Genomic DNA, 23,397 nt, shown 5'->3' with positions numbered 1-23,397 from the left:
TTCACTTAGTATGATAAGCTCCAGTTGCATCTATGTTGCTGCAAATGGTATTATTTTGTCCTTTTTATGGCTGAGTAGTATTCCATTGTATATATGCAACACATATTCTTTACCCATTTATCTGTCAATGGACATTTAGGTTGTTTCCACGTCTTGGTTATTGTGAATAGTGCTGCCATGAACACAGGGGTGCATGTATCTTTTTGAATTATAGTTTTGTCTGGATATATGCCCAGGAGTGGGATTTCTAGATCATATGGTAATTCTGTTTTCAGTTTTCTGAGGAACCTCCATACTGTTTTCCACAGTGGCTGCACCAACTTACATTCCCACCAACAGTGTAGGAGGGTTCCTTTTTCTCCACATCCTCTCCAGCATTTGTTATTTGTTGACTTTTTAATGATGGCCATTCTGACCCGTGTGAGGTGGTACCTAATTGTAGCTTTGATTTGCACTTCTCTAATAATCAGTGACGTTGAACATCTTTTCATGTGCCTATTGGCCATCTGTATTTCTTCTCTGGAGAAATATCTCTCTAGATCTTCTGCCCATTTTTCGATTGAGTTGGTCTTCTTGTTGTTGAGTTATATTAGCTGTTTGTATACTTTGGAAATTAAGCCCATGTTGGTCACATCACTTGCAAATATTTTCTCCCATTCTGTAGGGTGCCTTTTCATTTTGCTTATGGTTTCCTTTGCTGTGCAAAAGCTTGTAAGTTTGATTAGGCCCAGTTTGTTTATTTATTTATTTATTTTTTTATTGCCTTGGGAGACTGACCTGAAACAACATTGGTAAGTTTATGTCAGAGAATGTTTTGCCTATGTTCTCTTCCAGGAGTTTTATGATGTCATGTCTTATGTTTAAGACTTTAAGCCATTTTATGTTTATTTTTGTGTTTGGTGAGAGCTAGGAACACATTGGTGCTCAATGAATATTTCTGCAATAAATAAAAGGTTGACATTTTTAACCTCAAAATTGTGATTTATATTTTTGTAAAAGGCATACCCTCCAAACAGAGTAAGTACTTTGAGCTGCTATGGTTCTATCACACTTTAGAGTGATTCAGTTTCCTGCCCTTTCTTAGAGCCCGGTTTGATAAAGAGGGACCAAGGACTCTGGACAAGAACAAGAGGGAGGCACAGTTAAACAAGAGGGGCAGTGGTGATTACAGGGCTCCTTTATTTAATAAAAACAAATGCAAAAACAACAACATCAAAATCTAACTCTACCCCCATGAAATTCTTTTTGTTTAACTGACCAAATATTCTATATCTATGTAATGAGCATTTAAATTTATTCAAGGCTGCATGTTAGATGCTGTGGGGAGCTTACAACATATAACACAGTCCCTGCTATATTTATTACAAATATACTTTTTCCTCCTCACTCTCTTCTTCTAATAACACAATCTTGATTTTTTCCCCTCTGAATTTTTCCCCCCTTATCCACTCTCAGTCATAGTAGTATTGGTGCAATTAATCCTTTCTTCTTTATTTAAGGGACAAACTTGAACTCCGTGTATACTAAATCACTGTTTTCTATCCCTTTGCCCCAATAAATAACAGGTTTTTGATACGAGATGCAAGGCCAGCTAAGGAGAATATTAATTTTGCTACTCTAGTTGAAACTATTAGAGAAGAGAAGTTAAAATGTGAGGGTACAAGCCTGGAGGTGCTGAGGGGACACCAAGGGAAGCGTGTATCCCAGAAGGAAGCCAGCACTGGAAAACCAAAAGAGATACTAAGAAATAGTTTCTTGATGCCATTTTTTAAAACCTAGATTAATCCACTACGAATTTTTCAGTTGTATAAGCAATGTATGAACTTTGCTGTTGTTATTCTATACCTGTTGGATTGTCTGTCATTTGTAACCAAAAAGATTTTTTTCTGTGAGAGCAACTGTAATTAAATTCAAAATGTAATGATTACAATTGGAAGGGTGAATTGGTAAAGGAGCACAAAGAAAGTAGAATTCTACTCACATTGTGAGTTTAGGAAGCTGTCCTGGAAAAAAATTGGCATTTGGTATTTTTTGATGATAAGTAGTATCATGATGGGTGAAGAGGAAGTTAACATAACTTAGAAGACACAGTGAAATTAAAGAAATTAGAGTGGAAAAGTGCAGAGTATTAGTAGATGCAAAAGGTAAATAACATTTTAAATATGGTATTTTGAAAGGAAGAGCATGAGATGAGGAATAGGAATATGGAAATTGAAGCAAGAAACGTCCTTAAGATCTGGAACACATATTACGAAATGCAAAAACCTTGGCTAAATGAGGCTTAGTTTGGTTTCAAAATGATATAAGTTAAAGTACAAAGTATTCTGACAGCAGCAACAACAAAAAGCTATTCTATTGGGATAAAAGTAACAGAAACACAAAGAAATGAAGAAAGTCCACCAATATACTGTGTCCTTTTTTTTTTTTTTTTTGGCCATGCCATGTGGCTTGTGGGATCTCAGTTTTCTGACCAGGGACACGGCAGCGAAAGCACCTAATCGTAACCACTAGACCACCAGGGAACTCCCCAAAATATTGTCTTTAATGCAATCCTATTCAGATGGTTTTTTTTCAGAGATTTCAGAGGCTTTATGAAGTCTCTTCTGACATCTTCTCCACACTTAAAGTATATTAAATTAGAGGTGTAACAGGGGGTGTATCACTCACATCACCTTCTAAAGAAAACTGGCCCCAAGAAAGTCACCATGGAAAGAAATCTTCACATGCCCCAATTATGCCCCAATTTTCCATCGCCACAGCTGATTGTACAAAGGGAGGGCCTCTAACTAAAGGTGATCCAATATATGAGTGAGCAGTTGACCTTTCCTTCTTGCCTAAAAGAAAATCTGATCTGGTTTCACAAGTATTTAAAGTGGGCAACATAATGGAACTTTTTCAGTCGTTAGTGGAGATGAAAATAAAAGATACCATCATATTGGGTTGGGGCAAGAAATCTCATGGAGAGTCAAAATCCTGGTCATGGGTTAGGTCAAGTCAGGTGGGAAAGCAAATTATCAATATGGAGTTGAACTTGGTAGTGGAGACAAAGAAAGCAAATGTGACGTTTAGCAGGATTATAGTAACAGCCCAACACAAGAGTAAAGATCAGTGTTTTTTGGCTGGGCTGTGGCGATCTTGAAGGCTGCTCTCAATCCCAGGATGACTGTGTGGTCTCCATTCCTGGCAGGTTTAGGCCTTGATAGTTCCCATGAAATGCCTTCTCCCATATGTTCCACTTGTGTTTTTATAGTAACTCCTGTTTTCTTGCGCTAGCTGCAGTAGATCTTTTTTCCTTACATTTAAACAAGTTTTAATATATAAACACATTTACTCAGACAGGTGAACACACATTAAATGTCTTCAATATGCTGTAAAGTTCATTATGACACATGAGAAAAATATGTTTTCCTTTCAGAACAAGTGAAAAATGTATCCTTAGGAAACCCCAAATTTCAGTAACAAATATTCTGCTAGATGTATTTTGCTGAAGTTCTGGGGAGAACTGGATTTTTAGAATTGTGTTGGGCATGTTTCATGCCAACTATTGCCCCTATTCACTACTGACTTTAATGCCTTCTAAATTCAATCATGCTAGATTTGATCCCATGTTTCTAAGATCAAGGATAGAAATACTGTCATATGATAAAAACAACAAAAACAAACAAAATCAAATTTGAAATAAGCATTCCAATTACTTTTAAATTCCTCTGCGCCAGAATTATTTGCAGTGAATAAAGCAGGTAACTTTTAACGTAGGCATGAATTGTGACTGGTCTTGAGTAATTTCTCCTTTATTCTCACAACACAGTCAAATCTACTATCATAATTCTGTGATCACAAAACCCACTGCATAAGGGACATGATTAAAGAAGACAGAGGTGGGGTAAGAAATATGACAAGAGGTCTGTGATTCCATATATTTATCATAGTGATACAGAAAAAATTACATCTGGTATACATATGGTTTATTATCTTTCATCTGTATGTAAAATAGCCGGTGTGACCAGCAGAATATGAAATCATTTGTTGAATTCACGGCAGATTTTGTGTCCTGATGTACTTCCCCAAACAAAAGTTGTTGAAAGTTATACCTACTAATACATATGTATGCAAAGAATCAACTGATGAATAATCATTGATCTTTAGAGGCAATATTCAGCAACTCAAAATGTTTCCTGATTTTTTTTAAAAAGAAGAATCATTTCTGTATGCTACAAAAGAATCGGCATTTGTTTACATCTAAGAAGATTTTAAATTAGAGGCCAATTTGAAGGTAGCATGCATTTATAACACGTTACATTAAATTTAGTGACTGTTATATTGATAACAACCCTGGATACTAATCTTGTCAACAATTAACACATCCATATTCCCTTATTAGACAATTCCAAAATCTAGCTCCTAGGTTTATATCCTACACTTTAATTCAGTATTTTTTAGCTATGGTTAGTTAGTTGATGGGAGAAAAGGGGACTGAGTTACAGTCACTGCAGTGAGAACTGGACATAACCTAATATCTCTCCTATCTATGTGAGCCCAAAGCAATCAACCATTATGAAATATGAGTAGGTCACTCATAATTCATCATTTTAATTAGAATAAAGAAAGGACATGAGGTGCCTTTAGCCCACAGTCAAGCCCACAGTATGTAAAAATAATCAAGCTCCAAACCAAAACAAAGTCCAGTTGTGCAACGGTTTCCTTCTGCCAGTACAATATCTGGACCTTCCAATGGTAGCAACTTGATGGGAGGGATGGCCCTAGTTATTTCACTGTGACTGACAGCATTTTTATCAAATAGTTCAAGGTCCGTAAGAATATGGTAAACAGTCCATTGTTAGAGACCAAAGACTTCATTAGACAGTAATCCTCTAGACAAAGAACATGAGGAGAATGGCTCAGAGGACAAAATAAGAAATGATAATTGGCATGTAGCAAGACACCTAAGTATTTTATAAAGCCTAGGTGGCCTCAGCTAGTGAAAAACGTGCCTAATATCAGACCATAATCAAGTTCTCAGATAAAAGTGTGGCATGTGGTGGATAAAACTTGAGGCCGACTCAAGGTAACTACAGGGGTCCAGAATGAAGACATGCTCCTAAACCTCATTAGCAAGTATCTTGGAGGTGGTGTGCTGTCTGGTTAGAGTGACAAGCTTGAGAGTTAGACAGACCTGAGCTTAATCCTGAATCTCTCATTTACTGAGTTTAATAACCTTAACTATTTATCTTAATTTATCTGAGCTTCAGTTTTTTAATTTTAAAATGAATTTAATAATATCTATCACATTCAATTGTTGTCAAGATCAAATTACAAACTGTAGATAAATTGCGTAGAAATATTGACTGGCTCATAGCAGGTCCTTCATAAATGGAAGCTATTAGCATTTTTATATTTTGCCAGGAAAATCTCCATGGACTCCCAGGGAAGCACTCCAGGACCCCATGCTTACATATTTTCCTCAAAGTGAAAGGTCCACAGAAAGGTCTGTCCCTCCATCTACATCATCCAGAACTCTGTCTTCCTGATATTTATTGGCTGGAACCACTTTTGAGATTAGAAAAATGAAGCAAAGATGTTGGGATAGCCATTCTACTGCACTCCTCTCACTGTGATTGAGAGGAGCATGGCTGGTGAGTCTGGGGTCTTCAATACTACGCAAGTTGAAATTCGCACATTAAAAACCTCAAGAACTGAGAGATCTGGGCTAATTCAGAAAGTACAAGAAAACAGTGAATCTTAAACCATCAAAGCAGTCTTTAACAAACTTTGATAATAATCAGTCTAAAAGTGATATATGCCAAGAGAAAGGATCAGATAGAAGTTGATCCAAGAAATCCAGAGAAGCCCTGCTTTGTCAAGCATTTAGCACTGTTCAAGGGAGAAGATATGAGATTTAGAGCGCTTGATGAGTTCAGTTCTCTATTGTAAACTAGAAATTAGTTTCTCGTCAAATATTACCTTTAAATGATTCTTATACATTTTTTAATACCATCGAAGTAGCTTTCTATTGGGTGATTTAGTTTCCTATATAGCTGGTTACTGGGAGAGAATAGTTTGCTCTTGATGGGGTCTTAAGCCTTTCAATCACTGGAAACAATACTTATTCATAAATTAGTATTTCTGGTTTACGTACCACACCTTTGCAAGTTTAATAAATATGAGTTAATCATTAAAGGCACTGACAACACACAGTTTCTGGTTCTGGGAAGTCAAGGGACATAACTGCAAACTGTGGTGACTCAGCTGAGAAAGGTCCTGACTAGATTATCTCCAGTATCCCTTCGCTATAACACCCAAAACAGAAAAGACACCACATGTGTGAGTGTGTCTCTGAGCCGGCCCATGCTGCGGCTGCAGCCGCGGCTGCTGCTACTGGCACTACTGATGCCTAGACTATGCAAACACCATGCACATTCAGTCTTTTAATTCCGCTCAAAAATGATACATAGCCAAACAGTATGGGGACGCTCGGCTGCCCTGCAATCTATCACACTCAGAACATTAGAAGATGGGTCCAAACACCAATCGCTTCCCATAATAAGCTGTTGTGGCTGCCCTAACTATTAGGATGATACTTTTCTTATGGTTATGCCTCACTAAGATATTTTTTAATTCACCTGTAACTAACTTTTTGAGCTGTAACAGGTGCGCTGCCAGTTCTAATATGTGGTGATTTTTTTTCTTTGTGAGTGACTGACATAATCAGTGTCAATAATACAGAATTGTTTCCTGTCTCTGGACACGGCTTTATAAATAATGCTTGATAACATACTTTATTTCCTACTAGCTTCCTATAGCAGAAAATGACATACTTTATTCCTGATCTACACTTGTACATGTTTATTATAAAGAATGTGGAACGTAAGAACATCATTACCAAGAAAATTACACAGACCTACTAAAATTTCATCTTAGTCTCTCAGTAGGTTGCATTTATGTAAAGGTTACTTTGCCCTTCAGGAATTGAAAAATAACTAGCCTTTCAAAGCTATGCTTGCTTCCCCTAACATCACAATAAACCAAATCTTCCACGGAGTTTGGGATTGTGCCATACATTAATTTGATATATTCTCTGTTTAACTTTTATTATTACTTCAGCCTGTTTCACCTTCTATTGACAATAATTCTGTATGAAGTTATTTCTTTTTCTTTCTTTTTAGTGCTGATATGGTTTGTGGTTAATCAACCACAGCAGAGTACTTAAAGAAAATGAGAACAAGATGTAGAAACATGTACTCTAAGCAGAAGGCTTCACAATAGTGGAAATGCAGATGTAAAATGCCTGAGCACAAGCCAAGACGGAATGAACAGTATCCTGGAGCATGCACAAAGCACGAAACAGTATCTGTGAAAGGTCACTGTAGGATGACACTAATGTGTAATTCTCAGACATAAAGATGAGGAAACTAGTTTCCATGGGAAGGCAAAGAAACATCCCATAAATTCGGTCCGAATGATATTTTTTAAAAAACACACTGTATAATTTATTCACCTTATAATTCTGCCTCTATAGTTGCTTCAGATCTTTTACGAGAGTGCATAGCTTCTTCCCATAATAATTATTTTAACAAAAAATTTAAATGAATAAAATTTAAAACCTCACCCTGTACATTGCCCACTTGTCTCATGTTTCTAAAAAAGATGAATTTGGTAGATTCTCTGCATATAACTAATGTGTATACACACACATGCACACATATTTCCTTGTATTTTTATTTTTGTTTTATATGTTTCAATTGAGGAATGATTTAAGGAGTAGATAGTATCAGACTAATGATACCAAAGATTTGGGGGATGTGATCATTCCACTGTACTGTAAGAAGGAGGGTATTTGCTTTCTTTTAATTTGTTAAAGCATGATTGCAAATGAAAATTAAAGTTAAACAACATAACATTTTAGAAAATAGTTATAAACTATCTGTCAGAAGAATTTAGTTGCCCAGTCCATAGGATAGTTAGTTAAGTGAGTATCATCTTAATGTGTAAACAATAGTATTTTCAAGTTTGTATTAAGCTCATTGGTTTTCTGAACCATATGAGATGCTTAATAAATGCTCCTTAAATGAATATCTACCTTATGAAAATGCACTGACCATTTTTTAGAGAAATGAGACAAGTGGGCAACGTATAGAGTGAGGCTATTTTCTCTTTCCTAATCTGTAAGGCTAAACTGGGTTGCTTGTTAGCCTGTCATTCAGGGGGCTCAGCTGCAATATTTGCAGATTAAAGCCAAGATGTAATCCTCCAAATTCTCAAATGTAGTGCTGGTTCCATGGCACTGGGGTTCGACTTTTCCCTTTTTCATCCTCTAGTAACTGTGAATATTCCCCAAGGCTGATTGAAATCCCTACTTTAGAAGAGGTCACTTTGTCCTTTGCTATTTAAAGTAATGTGTCTCCACCCCACTAGCCAAAGCGCCTGCAGAAAGATCAATGCTTTCTCTAATAATTTTGCAAATTTGCAATTCTGTTGTGATTCTGAGGTTCTGCTTTCTGGTGAAATTTATACTTCATTGACATTTCTGCTTCCCTAGTTGTTTCCTTCTTTCTGCTTTTGTCTACTCAGTGAGTCCCTTCTGTATAACGTTAAAAAACAAACACACCAACTGGCACATACAGACATACATGCATACATTTTAGAAGTAGGAGACAGGAGTTACATTTCCCCTACCCCCCGGAAGTCACTCTTACTATATTTTTCTCTTAATACTCATTTTATGGGGAAAGCAAAGAAAGGCTTTTTTGTTGTTGTTGTTTGTTTACCAGTCCATTTTAAAGGCTCTACTCACATGGTTATATATTTGAAAATCATGGATTAGTACAAGAGGACCACTCTGACCTGTTCTTTAACAGCTTTATCATGTCTCAATGAGTCATCTGTGGACATAACTTGCTTACACAGGGTATGTTGTTATAGTGCTTTTTGAGCAGGGAAGGGCAGGGCAGGGCAGGGAGTTTAATAGGTTTAAAGATTGACTCCACCAGGGTCATGTGATTAGTAAACAAAAGGACAAGACTGGCCACTAGACTGTCTGCTTCTGAGTCCCAATGCAATTACTCTATGAACCTCTACTAATTCTACTCTGCTCCACCATGCTTACCATCAATAAAATCAAGAAAAGAAGATGCTGGTGAATCTACCACCCACTACATTGTTCGTCTGAGCTCTCTGAAGGCTTGTGCCTACTTATCAGGCCCCACTCAACACTCCCTGATGCAAAATTAAACTTGTAGAGAGCTTCGAGGGCAGTGAGATCATATTAAATATTACATTTTAGTAAAACTTAATTTTCCAAAAACTAAAGTCTTTTTACATCACTTCATTTTTCTACTCTAAAATTTACAAGGGGCCCTTCTCCCATTGCCTTCAAGGCAGACTCATGTATTACTTGCTCCTAATAAGCTTCCAAACTACATCTGTGGTTTTATCCATTTCCACACAGATATACCCATTCAGTTCTCCAGCCTATCCAACCTTTAAAAATTCACCAACACCATACCATATCCAGTGTCTTCTGGCCTATGCCCTTTAACTCCTTTATTTATTTGTATTAAAATCCAATCTTCCAAGGCTACCTGAACCACGCACAGTTACCTAGCCCTCAATTTTTTTTAATTTTAATTAAAATTAAATTTTACTATCATACAACTTCATTCCAAAGATATCATACCCTCTCTTGCATGACAATAATTTCTGCACATTCTGTCCTTTTTCTCTACTAATGTATAAGCACAGTGACATGTTTTATCTTTTCATATTACACCATTTTCCTCCCACTACCTTCCTCTCAGAACAGTCTCATATTATTTAGGACACAGATTTTAAACAATAATTTACTGCGTTGTGTTACGTCAATGTCTTTCAAAGGCAATTATTTGTGACTTTTTTCATTTATAAAACACTAATTATGGAGTTGGCATTTTCTAAAAGTTCAAAAATCTTACCACAATGAAGCTTGACACTGCTAAAACTCATATTACCTAAGTTGTTTTGTTTCTTTCTGACAACTTCCACAAGTCTAGCTAAAAGTTCACAGTGCTTCTGGAACTCATAAAGGAATGGGCTGCTACAGGGATAGAAACAGATTCCTGAATTTCTAATCTATGTAGGTCAATGCTCTCTATTTGACAATGGACACTGTTCTCAAATGATGAGGGGAGAATCCATCCGAAACCATGCCTTGTCGTTCTTTACAGACCTAACAGAATTACAGACCACAAAGTGTGTCTGGTTCTTAGACAGGGAGTTGGTCATTTCCTTTTTATCTAGGAAGGCGTGTTCCCAAAATTCCAGAAAAAAAGGAAAGATGCAGCTCTTCAGGCAGATTAAAGGCACGCATTTATGAGGCAAGGAAGAAAGGAGTGAGAGAGATGGATGGAATATTTGATCCTTTACTTACAAAATTCTTGTGAGACAACAGCCATGGCATCTTAGAATTAGAGGCAAAAGCTTTAAAGTAAGAACACCAAATCTGAAGGTTGGAGGATCAGGGTTAGGATATATATTAAATTTAGGGGGAAAATCTTTTTTTTTTCATTGTCCCTGTGGATGCTTTATTTAGAAGGCTAGAAATATATTAGACTTAATTAGGGGGAAAATCTGTTCGGTGAATTAATAATAAAGATATGGTGAGACTCAAGATAAAATCTAGACAGAATATTGTATTATCTGTAGTTTATAATCAACCTCAAATTATTTAGATAATTTAAGAGAGTTTAATTCTTTAAATCATAAATATTAAGCATTCTGCTGGACATGTATTAGTCAGAGTAGTGTTACAAACAAACCCCCAAACTCAGTGGCCCACCTAAACAGTTTATTTCTCACTAAAGCTACCTATCCAATTTGAAAATCTCACGTGGGGCTGCTTTACTTATCACTCAGATTCCAAACTGATGGAGGCTCTGTAATCCGGGAGCAAGAGACCTCCTCAGCCACCTTGCCAAGGATGGAAATTCTTGCAATTAAATTCTTAGGCTCAGGTATGACTCATTCAACCACTTCTCCTCAGATCCCACTGATCAAAATATCCACATGGCCCAACCCAACAGTCCGGGGATGTAGAGGTATATTCCTCTAGTGTGTCTAGAAGGAGAGGGAAGCTAAGTGACAGCACTAGACGTCTTCATCACAGGATACAAAAATTCAATCAGCCCATAAATAATCACCACCATTCAGCTTCTACACTCAGTGTCTGCATGCTATATTTCCCTTTCAAGTACGCTTGTGCTACTAGGAGAAGATATAATAATGAGGAGGAAAATCAATGTAAGAATATCAACACAATACAAATAAAAGGGCAAAATACAAGAGCATCTTTATCATCATACCTTCACTATGTACATTAGAGCTCAAATTCATCTAATATATGCTATCTGGCATTATTTCTTGCTGATCTGTGTTCTGAATGGTTGGTTCCCCTTCTGATTCATCAGAGCACATGACATACCCATTTTGAACATCATTCTTTGCTAAATGTCACAGGGAAGCCACAAAATATGGAGGTGCCTTGAGCACTACTTTAAAACTATCAATGTATTATAAAACAATATTATAACAAAAATAATGGCAAGTCGACCCCATGAAAATCAAGAGTTAATGAGTACTACCAACTACAGTCTATCAGATGATCAGTTTCTCATGCCAATACTAAATAGCATAAATAACTTGAGTGTTTTGCTAAATGTGTATGTACACAATGGTTCTTCTTTATGGTTGCATATTCTGTCTACTTGGTAACCAGAAAAGACTTTTTCCAGAGTATGTTAAAAGTTGCATTTAAGAAGATAATCTTTAAACAAATGAGCAGAGAAGTTATGTCAAATATATTTGCTTGGGACCAAAAAAAATGTTTGAACTAACCAGATTATCTGAGCAAAAATGCATGGGTCATCCACATCATTCCTCCAGAGCCTTTTTATATTCTAAGAAAGCAAGCAAAGCAGCTCATGTTTAATTAATGTATGGCATATGTAGCATATTTATTTTAGAATTCAACTTTGAAACTGATACTGTCAAGTTATATCACTGCCCCTGGTGAAATAATTGAGTGTAGGGTATTTATTTTCATTTTACCGGACATTTACAGTATGATATGATGGAAAGTGAACAGGATTGATTGGGTATCAGGAGACCTAAATCTTGCCTCAAATTTATCCCTAAGTAGTAAATAAGCTAACGTTTTTTAAGCTTCATTTTCCTTGGCTGGGGAAAAAAGGGAATGGTTTTTTTGTTCCCTTCTAACTCCAGCTTCCCATGCCTAGGAAATTTTACATTCATTTTGAGGTCTATAAATATCTCATGGATTTTTAAGGGGCAATCCTCTTCACGGCAGTAATGTACAACAATTAAGGGTACAACCTCTGGAGACAGACTGCCTGAATTTGACTCACAGCTATACCATTATTCACTCTCTAGTCAGTAAGACAGGAATAATAATGGCATCCAATTCATACGATGTTGAAAATACTTGCCAATGCATCTAGAATGCTGAACTATAACAAGCATTCAATGATCATTAGGCATTATTATCATTAGGCACGTACTGCTACGTAAAAATGCTATCATTTAATGGTGATCCAACTTACCAAGTTACTATTAGGAGAAAGTTTGGAATAGGCTATAAACCCTTTCCATAAGGTGCTTAAGATATTGATGATTTGGGGAACCATATGACATTAATTAGAGAGCAGTATCTCCCAATTTTAACAACTAAGTAGTAACAACAATGCCCAGTGACAAAAGCCAAAGCTTTGAGAAGCAATAAAATAATTTAATACTCGCTATACATATATTTATTAAAATAGGAAATACTGTTTTGGTTTCTAGCAGTTGGTCAAAAAGATATCCTGACTGACCCGCATCCTGAAGACAACCTAAAATGTTAGATAGAATATTAAAATAAAATTAAACATGTTTTTAAATGCACTAATGATCTGGCAAGAAATTTTAAAATATTTATTCTAAAGTAAGTGGGTTAAAATTCAGTGACTAATTAGATAACAATATTCACGTAGCCTCAAAGTATCTTATTGATTACAAATGAAAAAAGAAAAAAAAATACCAGGATTTCAAAGGCATCTTATTAATCACAAAAAAGATAATAATTATATGATAGAGAAACCAGCAGTCACCAACGTAACCTGATGATTAAAATTAACGTCACCAGTAATGAGAAAAGTTGACATCGTGGGCCTCCTTGCATGGTGCAATGAGAATATTACCTTTGAAATACTCCTACCAAAATGCATAACTGAATCTAATTACGAGAAAACAGACATTCAAACTGAGAGACAACCTATAGAACAACTGGCCACATTCTTCTGAAATGCTAATATCATTAAAGACAAAGACTGAGATTAAAGAACACAAAAAAGATGGGTGATCCTATACTTTCTATTGCTATACAGGACATTGTTGGGACAATAAGCAAAACTTGTATAATATCTATCATAGTTTTAAGACACATTCACAAATCTTTGATGCTCCTCCTAGCCTAATTCCTCTCTCCTTCAGAGTTGGCTACACTTAGTCACTCACTTCTAACAAACAGAATGTGGTAGAAATAAAAGGCTCTAAGATTTAAAAAAGCATCACGGCTTTCTCCTTGTACTCTCTCTTAGATAACTCACTACGAGGAGTGATATTAGAAACTTTATTATGAAGACACCAAGCGACACTATGGATAGGCTCACATAGGAACCAAGTCCTCCAGGCCACATCTCTTCATGGAAATGGGTCAGGAAGACCAGGCAGTCCTGCTTGACAACAATCATACAGACATTCTGATCCAAAACCATCCAACTCAGTCCCTCCTGATTCCTGACCACAGAAACTGTGAGATAAGTAGTGTGGATTTTTGTTTTGTTTGTTCCATTTTAATTTATTTAATTGTGGTTATATAAACATAACATAAAATTTACCATGTAAGCCATTTTAAGTGTACAGTTCAGTGGTACATTCACATTCTTGTGCTGCCATGGCCATTACCCACAGAACGCTTTTCATCTTGCAAAACTGAAACTCAATATCCATTAAATAATAACTCCTCATTTCCCCCACCCCCAAGCCCCTGATCATCACCATTCTATTTTCTGTATATATGACTATTCTAGGGACCTCATGTGAGTGGAATCATACAGCATTTGTCCTTTTGTGTCTGGCTTATTTCTCTTAATATAAAGTCTTTAAGTTTCTATGCTGAATGTGCCAGAATTTCCTTCCTTTTTAAGACTGAAAAACATTCCATTGTATTACATACTACATTTCATTTATACCTTCATCCATTGATAGGCATTTAGGTTGCTCAGACTTTTGGCAATTATGAATAATACTGCTATGAAGATGGCTATGCAAATATCTCCTTAAGTCCCTGATTTCAATTCTGTTAACAGTGTCCTTTGGTGTACAAAAGATTGTAATTTTTATGTCGTCAATCGGTCTATTTTGTTATTGTTGTTAGCTATCCTTTTGATGTCATATCCAAGAATTTATTGCCAAGTCCAATGTTGTGAAACTTCTGTCCTACATGTCTATCTAAGGGTTACACAGTTTTCGCTCTTACATTTAGGTCTTTGGTCCACTTGAATTAACTTCTGCATATGGCATAGAATAAGATTCCCACTACATTTTTTGCATGTGGATATCCAGTTTTCCTAAGACCATTAGTTGAAAAGAATGTCTTTCCCCCATTGAATGGTCTTGGTACTCTTGTGAAAAAAGCATTTAACTATATATTTGAAGGTCTGTTTCTGGTCTTTCTATTCTAGTCTATTGGACCATATGTCTGCTTTTAAGCCAGTACCAGTGTTTTGATTGCTGAAGCTTTGTGATAAGTTTTGAGGTCAGGAAGAATAAGTCTCACACCTTTGTTCTCCTTTTTCAACATTATTTTGATTATTTAGGGTCCCTTTAGATACCAAATGCATTTTAGGACATATTTTTCTATTTCTACAAAAAAGTACTGTTGAGATTTTGATAAGGATTGCATAGAAAATGTAGATTTCAGTGGACAGTACTGACACCTAAATAATATAAAGTCTTCTAATCCATGAACACAGAATGTCTTTCCATTTATTTTTGTATTTCTTAATTTCTTTCAGCAACTTTTTGTAGCTTTCAGTGTAAAAGTTCCTTGCCTCCTTGATTAGATTTATTCCTAAGTATTTTGGTCTTTTTGATAACATCAGAAGTTAAATTGTTTCCTAATTTCCTTTTCTGATTTTCATTGTCAGTATATACAAATGCAATTGATTTTTCTGTGTTGATTGTATCCTGATTAATTTATTTATTAGCTCTACCAGGAGTGAGTGAGTGTGTGTGTGTGTGTGTGTGTAATCTTTATGATTTTTGGTTATTTTTCAACAGAGCTAATTATACTCCTTCCTTTCTAATTTGGATGCCTTTCACTTATTCTTCTTTCTTGCCTCACTGCTCTAGTTAAGACTTCCAGTATTATGTTGAATAGAAATGGTAAAAGCTGTCATCCTTGTCTTGTCCCTGATTTTGAGGAAAACCTTTCAGTCTTTCACCATTGAGTACAATGTTAGCTATGGGTTTTTCACATATGGCATTTACTATGTTGAGGTAATTTCCTTCTCTGTACAGTTTGTTGAATGTGTTTATCATGAAAGAGTGTGAAATTCTGTCAAATGATTTTTCTGCATCAATTGAGATGATCAGCTGCTTTTTTTCTTCATTTTGTTAATGTAGCGTATTACTTGATTTTCTTATGTTGAATCATCCTTGCATTCCAGGAGTAAATCCCACTTGGACATGGTGTATAATCTGATGTTAAGTTGTTGAATTTGGTTTGCTGGTATCTTCTTGATGATTTTTGCTTCAATATCTACCAGGGTTATGGATCTACAATTTTCCTTTTTTGTAGTGTCTTTGTCTGACTTTGATATTAGGGTAATGCTGGATTTATCAAATAAACTTGAAAGTGTTTCCTCCTCTATAATTTTTTGGAACAATTTGAGAAGAATTGGTGTTAATTCTTCCTTAAATGCTAGGAAGAATTCACTAGTAAAGCCATCTAGTCTTGGGTGTTTCTTTGCTGAGAGTTTTTTGGTTACTGAGTCAATTTCTTTAGATCTATTCAGATTTTCTATTCTTCATGATTCAGTCTTGATAGGTTGTGTGTCTCTTAGAGTTTGTCCATTTTATCAAGATTATCCAATTTGTTGTCATACATTTGTTCACGGAACTCTTTATAATCCTTTTAGTTTCTGTAAAATCAGTAATAATGTCCCATCACTCATTTCTGATTTTAGTTATTTAATTTTTCTTTTTCTCTTAGTCTATCTAAAAGTTTGTCAATTTTATTAATCTTTTCAAAGAACCAACTATGATTTTGTTGATGTTCTCTACTATTTTTCTATTCTCTGTTTTGTTTATCTCTGCTCTAATCTTTATTATTTCCTTCCTGAAGTTAGCTTTGGGTTTAGATTGTTCTTTATCTAATTCTTTAAGCTGTACAGTTAGGTTATTGATATGAGACATTTCTTCTTTCTTAAGGCTGATATTTACAACTATGAAGTTCCCTCTTAACACTGCTTTCACTGCATTCCATAAGTTTTGGTCTGTTGTGTTATTATTTTCATTTGTCTCAAGATATTTTCTAATTTTCCTTATGATTTTTCTTTGACCCATTGGTTATTTAAAAGTGTTATGTTTAATTTCCACATATTTGTGGGTTTTCCATTTTTCTTTTGCTGTTGATATCTGGCTTCATTCCACTGTGGTTGAAAAAGACACTTCATATGATTTTAATCTTTTAAAATGTATTAAGGTTTGTTTTGTGACCATATAGTCCATCCTGAAGAACGATCTATGTGAAAATTGTGTATTCTGCCATTGTTGAGTGGAGTGTTCTGTACATTTCTGTTAGATGCAACTGGATTATAGTGTTGTTCAGGTCCTCTGTTTCATCATTGATTTTGTCTAGTTTTCTGCCATTATTGAAAATGGGATAATGAAGACACCTACTATTCTTGTAGAGCTGTCTATTTCTCTCTTCAATTTTGCCCATGTTTCCTTCATATATTGAGGAGCTCTGATGTTTGGTGTACATGTCTTCATAATTATGATATCTTCTTAGTTAATTGACCTGTTTATCATATCAATGTTAATTACCTGATTTTTATAATTATACTGTGGTTATGAAAAAGATGTTCTGTTTTTAGGAAAACTATATGGAAGCACTTCATGATTCAGAGGGCTTTTACTTAAAGTTAGCCTTAAATGTGTCAGAAAGAGAGAGAGAAATGACTGCAAATTCAGTAACATGTTAATGGTTGGAGAATTTAGATGATAGTACATGAAATTCCCTGTTACTCTTCCTGCCATTTTGCTGTATGTCTGATATTACATCACAACTTAAACAAAATTAAAAACAAAATTCAGAGACCAAAAATTAAGAATATATTAGAACCCAAAATATGAATAAAGCATTGAAGCTAACTTTTACCTTTCTGGATTTCCTGAATGAAAGGAGAGAGAAAATGAGGAGAGGGGGCATATAGATAAATAATAACTGATAATTTTCCAGAACTAATGAAAGACACCAATGTAAAGATTAAGTAACCTAAGATTTAAAAAGATACAAAGAGGTTAATACCTAGACATATCATAGTAAAACTGCAAGGCACTAAAAACACAGAAAAAATATTAAATGTAGTGGAGAGGAAAGCTTGATCATCTTCAAAAAAGCAATTAGCTTTTACTGGGCGAGTAACTTCTACACAGTAACAGTGTACACCAGAAACCAGAATAGTAACAGGTGGAATGCGCTAAAGCAAAATAACTATCAACTTACCATCACATATTCAACAAGATGTCTTTCAAAGATGAGGAAGAAGTACAGACATTTATAGACAAACAAAACCTGAGCATTTATTACCAATAGGTAATTACTAACTGGTATTCTAAATGTAGCTCTTCAGACAGAAGAAGGTGATCTCGGATAGAAGATCTTAGATACAAGAAGGGATAGTAAGCAAACACAGTGAGCAATATTCTTATCTGCATGAAACAAAAATAAAACTGTCATTTGGATTAAAAATTGAAATAGAACTAAAATCCATGAAAATTGAATACAAAATGAAAGGAGACTGATTGCAGTTATTCCAAGCTGTTACATTGTTGAGAAATAGAGTGAAGATTGAACTTCACACTTTGGTGAGTTTCTCTATGTCTGATAACATTTCTAAGGTAATTACTAAGATTAGAAAAGAGAATGTAAGTATTGAACTAATAGAGAGAAAGGTAAATGAGAATAATCAATTTAAAATAATTAAGAAATAGACAAAGAAACAAGGGTAAGTAGAAAAAACTCAAAATAATGTTGAAGATATAAATAAAACATATTAGCATTTGTAATTAGTTTAAATAGACTAAATACATTAGCTAAAATGTGAAATTCACAACAGTGGCTGACTCTGGCTAGTAGACAGTATGATTCCATTTGTGTAAAATCAAAAATGTATAAGATATGTGTCCCACAACATATATACACTGGTAAAAATTCCTCTCAAAATCACAATAAAAAGCAAAAGAATGATAAAAAAAATTCAGAAGAGAGGTGATCTCTGACGGGACAAGGAAAGAGATTCAATGGGGGAAGATACATCCCTTATTTCAGGATATTATTAACATTTTTCTTACATGGGATGGTGAGTATAATGCTGTGCATTTTACAGTTTTATTCACACTTTATACATATTTATACCAATTTTTACATATATCAAAATATTCAACAAAACCTATAAACAAAAAGGCAACATCAAAAATTAAAGATTCTCGAAGGATACAGAATGTTTAGTATTACTGTTCTGATGCTAGGTTGTGCTGTCAGATTGAAGTGAGCTACCTGATTGGGGAATCAGGCTGATTAGAAACAGGTCAAAAATAAACCTAGGTCAGGTCTAGATGACCATTAAGCTCTGCCAGAAGTTAAGTGTGGCAGACTGCAAAAATGCCTCAAGTTTTCACTCTTCCCTGTATCCACTCCCTTTGTATTGTTACTTTGCAGCTACTGTCATCAAGAGGTGGAGTCCATTCATCCAACCCTTGCATCTGGGCTGACCTTGTGACTTGCTTTGGCCAACAGCAACAGCATATTGGGCCAGTTCTAAGCACTGGCCTTGAGATGTCTTGAATGCTTCTATTCTTTGTCTTGAAACCCTGCCATCCATTATGTGAATTTGTCCAAGCTAATCAGTTGTGTAATGAGAGACAAGTGGCCCAGTTGCCCTAGTGCCTCAGCCAGAAAATTGTGAAAGTAAGTGAGTGAAGCCATCCTAGACTAGCCAGCACTGGCCTACCCACAGCTGACTTCTATGCTTGAGCAAGCTCAGATGAAATCAGTTGAGTCCAGGATCACCAAAACTACTCACTGACCTACAGACCTGTGAGAAATAATCAAATGATCATTGGATTAACCAAGTGAGTTCGGGGATAGTTTGTTACTCATCAAAAAACTCAATCATGCAATCATGAAAGCAGATATTAATCATAAATAAGCTGATTTTACAATTCTATAAGCATTATTTATTTCCTATGTTTCTTTTTTTCAGAATGTACTAATAAAATGTATTTATCTGGTTATGATTTTTTAAATCCATGAAAACGTAGCCATGGATATTTCTATTGTGTATAAAATATCCCCACCCCATTTTGGAACATTTAAGACAAGAAAGTCCTCAAAAATGATCAAACCTGAGAAGAGAGATTTTAAATTACTTTAAAAAAATCAAATGTCATCAAGTTTCTTAAGAATAAAATGGAAAAACTCAAGGGGAAATGCACAGGTTTGAAGTTGAGATATGCTGATCTCCCTCCTCTTAATTTATGGCACTGTGAAAACCCACTGTACTGCAGACCCACAGTATTCATGAGAACAAGAGAACAGGGGTGGCAGCAGGTATTTTTAACAAAGTTATCAAGGCACTCATGAGGATGGCACATTTTCCATGAACAAGCAGCATAACTTAGTACTCTGCTCTAACAGTACACAGCATAATGGAAATGGCACTTTCAGAATACTGATTCTCCCACAGGGAACTCGACAGTGAACTAGGAAAAGATCACAGGCTCTGACAGCTGATTGGTGAATTAATTAGGTCTTGCACTTTTTTTAAAGCTATTGTAAATTACATGTGGAGCATGCACTCAGAGTCATAAAAAGATTCCAAGAATGCTAGCTGTCACACAACAGTAGGGCAAAATTCAATCAGAATCCAAAGGGAGGCCAATGTAAACAGGTTTACCAGATACTTGCTGAGACTAAACTTATTTCTTCTTAGTGGAAAATTTAGACTAGGGTAGCAAAATTATTTAGCCTCCAAGCAAAAGGAATTGCTTTTTTTTATCACTTTCTCTAAAGTTTTCTTCATACAGACTTCATATTATAAACTTTTTCTTTAATCAATCTTTAAAATCATTCCTCCTCATGTAACCAACCAAGTGACAGGAAACTTTGAGGAGAGAGCACGAAGAGAACCATTTTTCATTCTGCAATGACTACATTATTGTCAGTGTAAACTATAATCTCTCAAGAAATAGTCTTTTGTGGTAGGCCTTTGTTGATAAATGTATCTTGTTAGGTCACATATTGTATTTATCAGCTGTGCGATCTCAGGCAAGTTATTTAATCTCTTCAGCCCTCAGTGTGTTCATTTAATTTTCCTTTCATGAGGCTGTTATGGGGATTAATAAAGTAAATGTAAAGTGCTTAAAATAATGCCTGGCACATGGCAGTGTTATAGAAGTTGTTGTATGAGTACTGATACAAAAATGATGTTCTCCTATTTCCACTGAGATCCATTATCATCTAAACTTTAGTTCACTCAGTGGACAAAGATTCTGATTTCCAACATTCTGAATGAAAATGGGTTTTTCATGGGAAGACAGTTTTCATGAAGCTGGAGTACAAAAACACTAATAGAGCTTCATGTGTTGAGGGTAGGAATGTGTGGGTTCACAGGACACCTACTACTTTTTCTATTATCTTCTGTAACTGGAAGGATAAGGAGATAAACATAGGGCAGAAATTATATCTGTCAGCCAAAAAACCCAAGTACCTGAATTCATTTCAAGCCTCTTTTCTGGTGACAAACTGCTGATGCTGTAAGCATGTTGAGGTGCAGTTGTATTTTGATTAGGTATTCCCATGCCCCGTGGGAAAGGCATGCAGTGAATGCAAAACTGATTCAATGCACCTCAACTCTTACTTTGAGCAAAGTACTGGGAAGGGCCTTGAATAGGACGCAAATCACGTCCTGAAATAAGCTCCTCCTCTTCAAATCTCCAAAATAGCTATTAATACTTTCGCCTGTTCCAATAAAACACTGATCATTAACAATACATATGGAAAGAAAATGTAAAGCATTTAGAAAGTTCATTCTTAATTTTAGTTCCTTTCTCTTCCTGTCTGCTCTGCACTGAAGATAACTGCTGAGTCATGAAGGGATCAACTACTGGGCCCACGGGAGGCATGAGGACCAGTAGAGGGTTGAGAAAAGCACAAACGTGAACTAATATTCCTGGAAGAATAAACCTGAGATTATATCTGAACTGATAAGCATAAAGAGGACTGAGGGATTTAAGTACCTAAGATCAGTGAGACTGTGATATTCATAAGGAGCAAAATTGCTACCAACAGGTAATATGAGATAGTTGGTAAATAGAAGTAAGAAGGTAAATACTTAAACTGAGAGAGTGTGTGGTGTTCTACTTACTCCTAAAAGGATTTGAGATGGTTAAGTTGCTTTTAGTGTAAGGTAAAAATAAGTGAGGGCAACTTTTAAAACTGAACTGGTTCAATAATGCTAGGGATAAAGTTAGTACCTACTTGAAAACAAGTAGCTAATGGCTAAGGGAATCCAGGACTGTTGTTCTCCTTTCTCAGACCACAGGGCTATTCTTTCTGTCATTCCTAAGGGAGCTGTCTACAAAGAACATTGGCAATTGGGCAAAGTTCCACTTTCTTATTCCAGTGTTTGGGACCTAAATGCTAATACGGAGAACTGGGTTGGAATCAGGACTTGGGCTAGAAGCCTGAGAGAGTTCTGCTACTCCACTCCAAATTCAAGCCCAAACTGTATATTTGACACTGATCAGATCAGATGCCTTCAAGGAAAATACAGATCAGAGGGAGCTGCCTAGGGAGTAAGTCCTTGGTCAGCTTAGCACGTGGAGACAAGACAGAAAGGAGAAGAGTGTGTTACTAAGAAAGACAACAGAGCTTCTCCGTGTAGGAGGATCTTGGCCTTTCAGAGTGAGAGGAAGGTAAGGCAGACCCGTGCTTCTGTGCATAAATGTTCATTGGTGGCTACCCCAGAGCACTGTGGAATCTCTCCAATTAGATTATTGTCTCTTCTTCTTGGGACTTGGACCTTCCTTCTCTCTGAAAGCTTCTCCTGCAAATATTGCACAGGTGGCTCCTGGTTCTCATTTAGGTCCCTGCTTAAAATGTCACCTCTGTTGTGAGGTCTTTTCTGAGAACACAATTCAAAGTAGCTCCTCAGGCTCTCAACTTGTTTTACTTCCAGCTTAGCAATCATTATCACCGAATATTTTTTTTCACCTATTTTCCTGTTAATGAACTCCATACCCTACAACACCCATTGAGAACATAAGTTCTATGACAAGGATCTTATCTCTTATCTGTGTTGTTTATTCGTAGACATAAGAGTAATAAGTGAACATGATAGGCACTCAATAAATGTTTACTGAATACATTCATGAATGTGTGTGTTTGTGTGCGTGCGTGCATGTGTGTGTGTGTTGGCCAGCCAAGAAAGGTGGCAGGAAAAGAGCTACTTCTTGGGAACCTCTTATTTTAATATTAACAATAGCTAACACTTACCAAGCACGTTTATTAATATACTAAGTGAGTATCTTGGTTAATCTTCACAGCACCACCATAATATAAACACTGAAAGAAAATGAGGTGGCATACTGACCAAATCTATCCTAGATCCAAATAGAAGAAATAGGATCCACACCTAGACAATCCCAGAGAGTTGTTTCACTGCCATATATGCCATTCAATCCTGTTTACTTGCTGACACGTGCAACAGATTTTGTTGTGAGCTTCCTAGCACCCTACAAGTACCTGCAAATAAATCTATTACATGATCTACTGGAGTGATAGGTTAAAAACAAACAAAGTTGCCAGGAAAAACCCTACTATTTGGAGTGCTGAGACTGGAGGGAAGTATGTCCCATTGTCTCCTTAATGGAAATACTTTATAAAGAAGGAAGAAAAACCATACCATACATAACATTACTACAATAAATTTAAGCATGGGTTTTTAACATTTATAACACAAATCAGTGTAAGTTGATTGTATTGATTCAAGCTGTGGTTCAATGAAAGTACATCTATAG

This window comes from Hippopotamus amphibius, chromosome 2 (assembly GCF_030028045.1).
Source record: "Hippopotamus amphibius kiboko isolate mHipAmp2 chromosome 2, mHipAmp2.hap2, whole genome shotgun sequence".
NCBI classification, from domain to species: Eukaryota; Metazoa; Chordata; class Mammalia; order Artiodactyla; family Hippopotamidae; genus Hippopotamus; species Hippopotamus amphibius.
Note: the sequence above shows the minus strand (reverse complement) of the source record.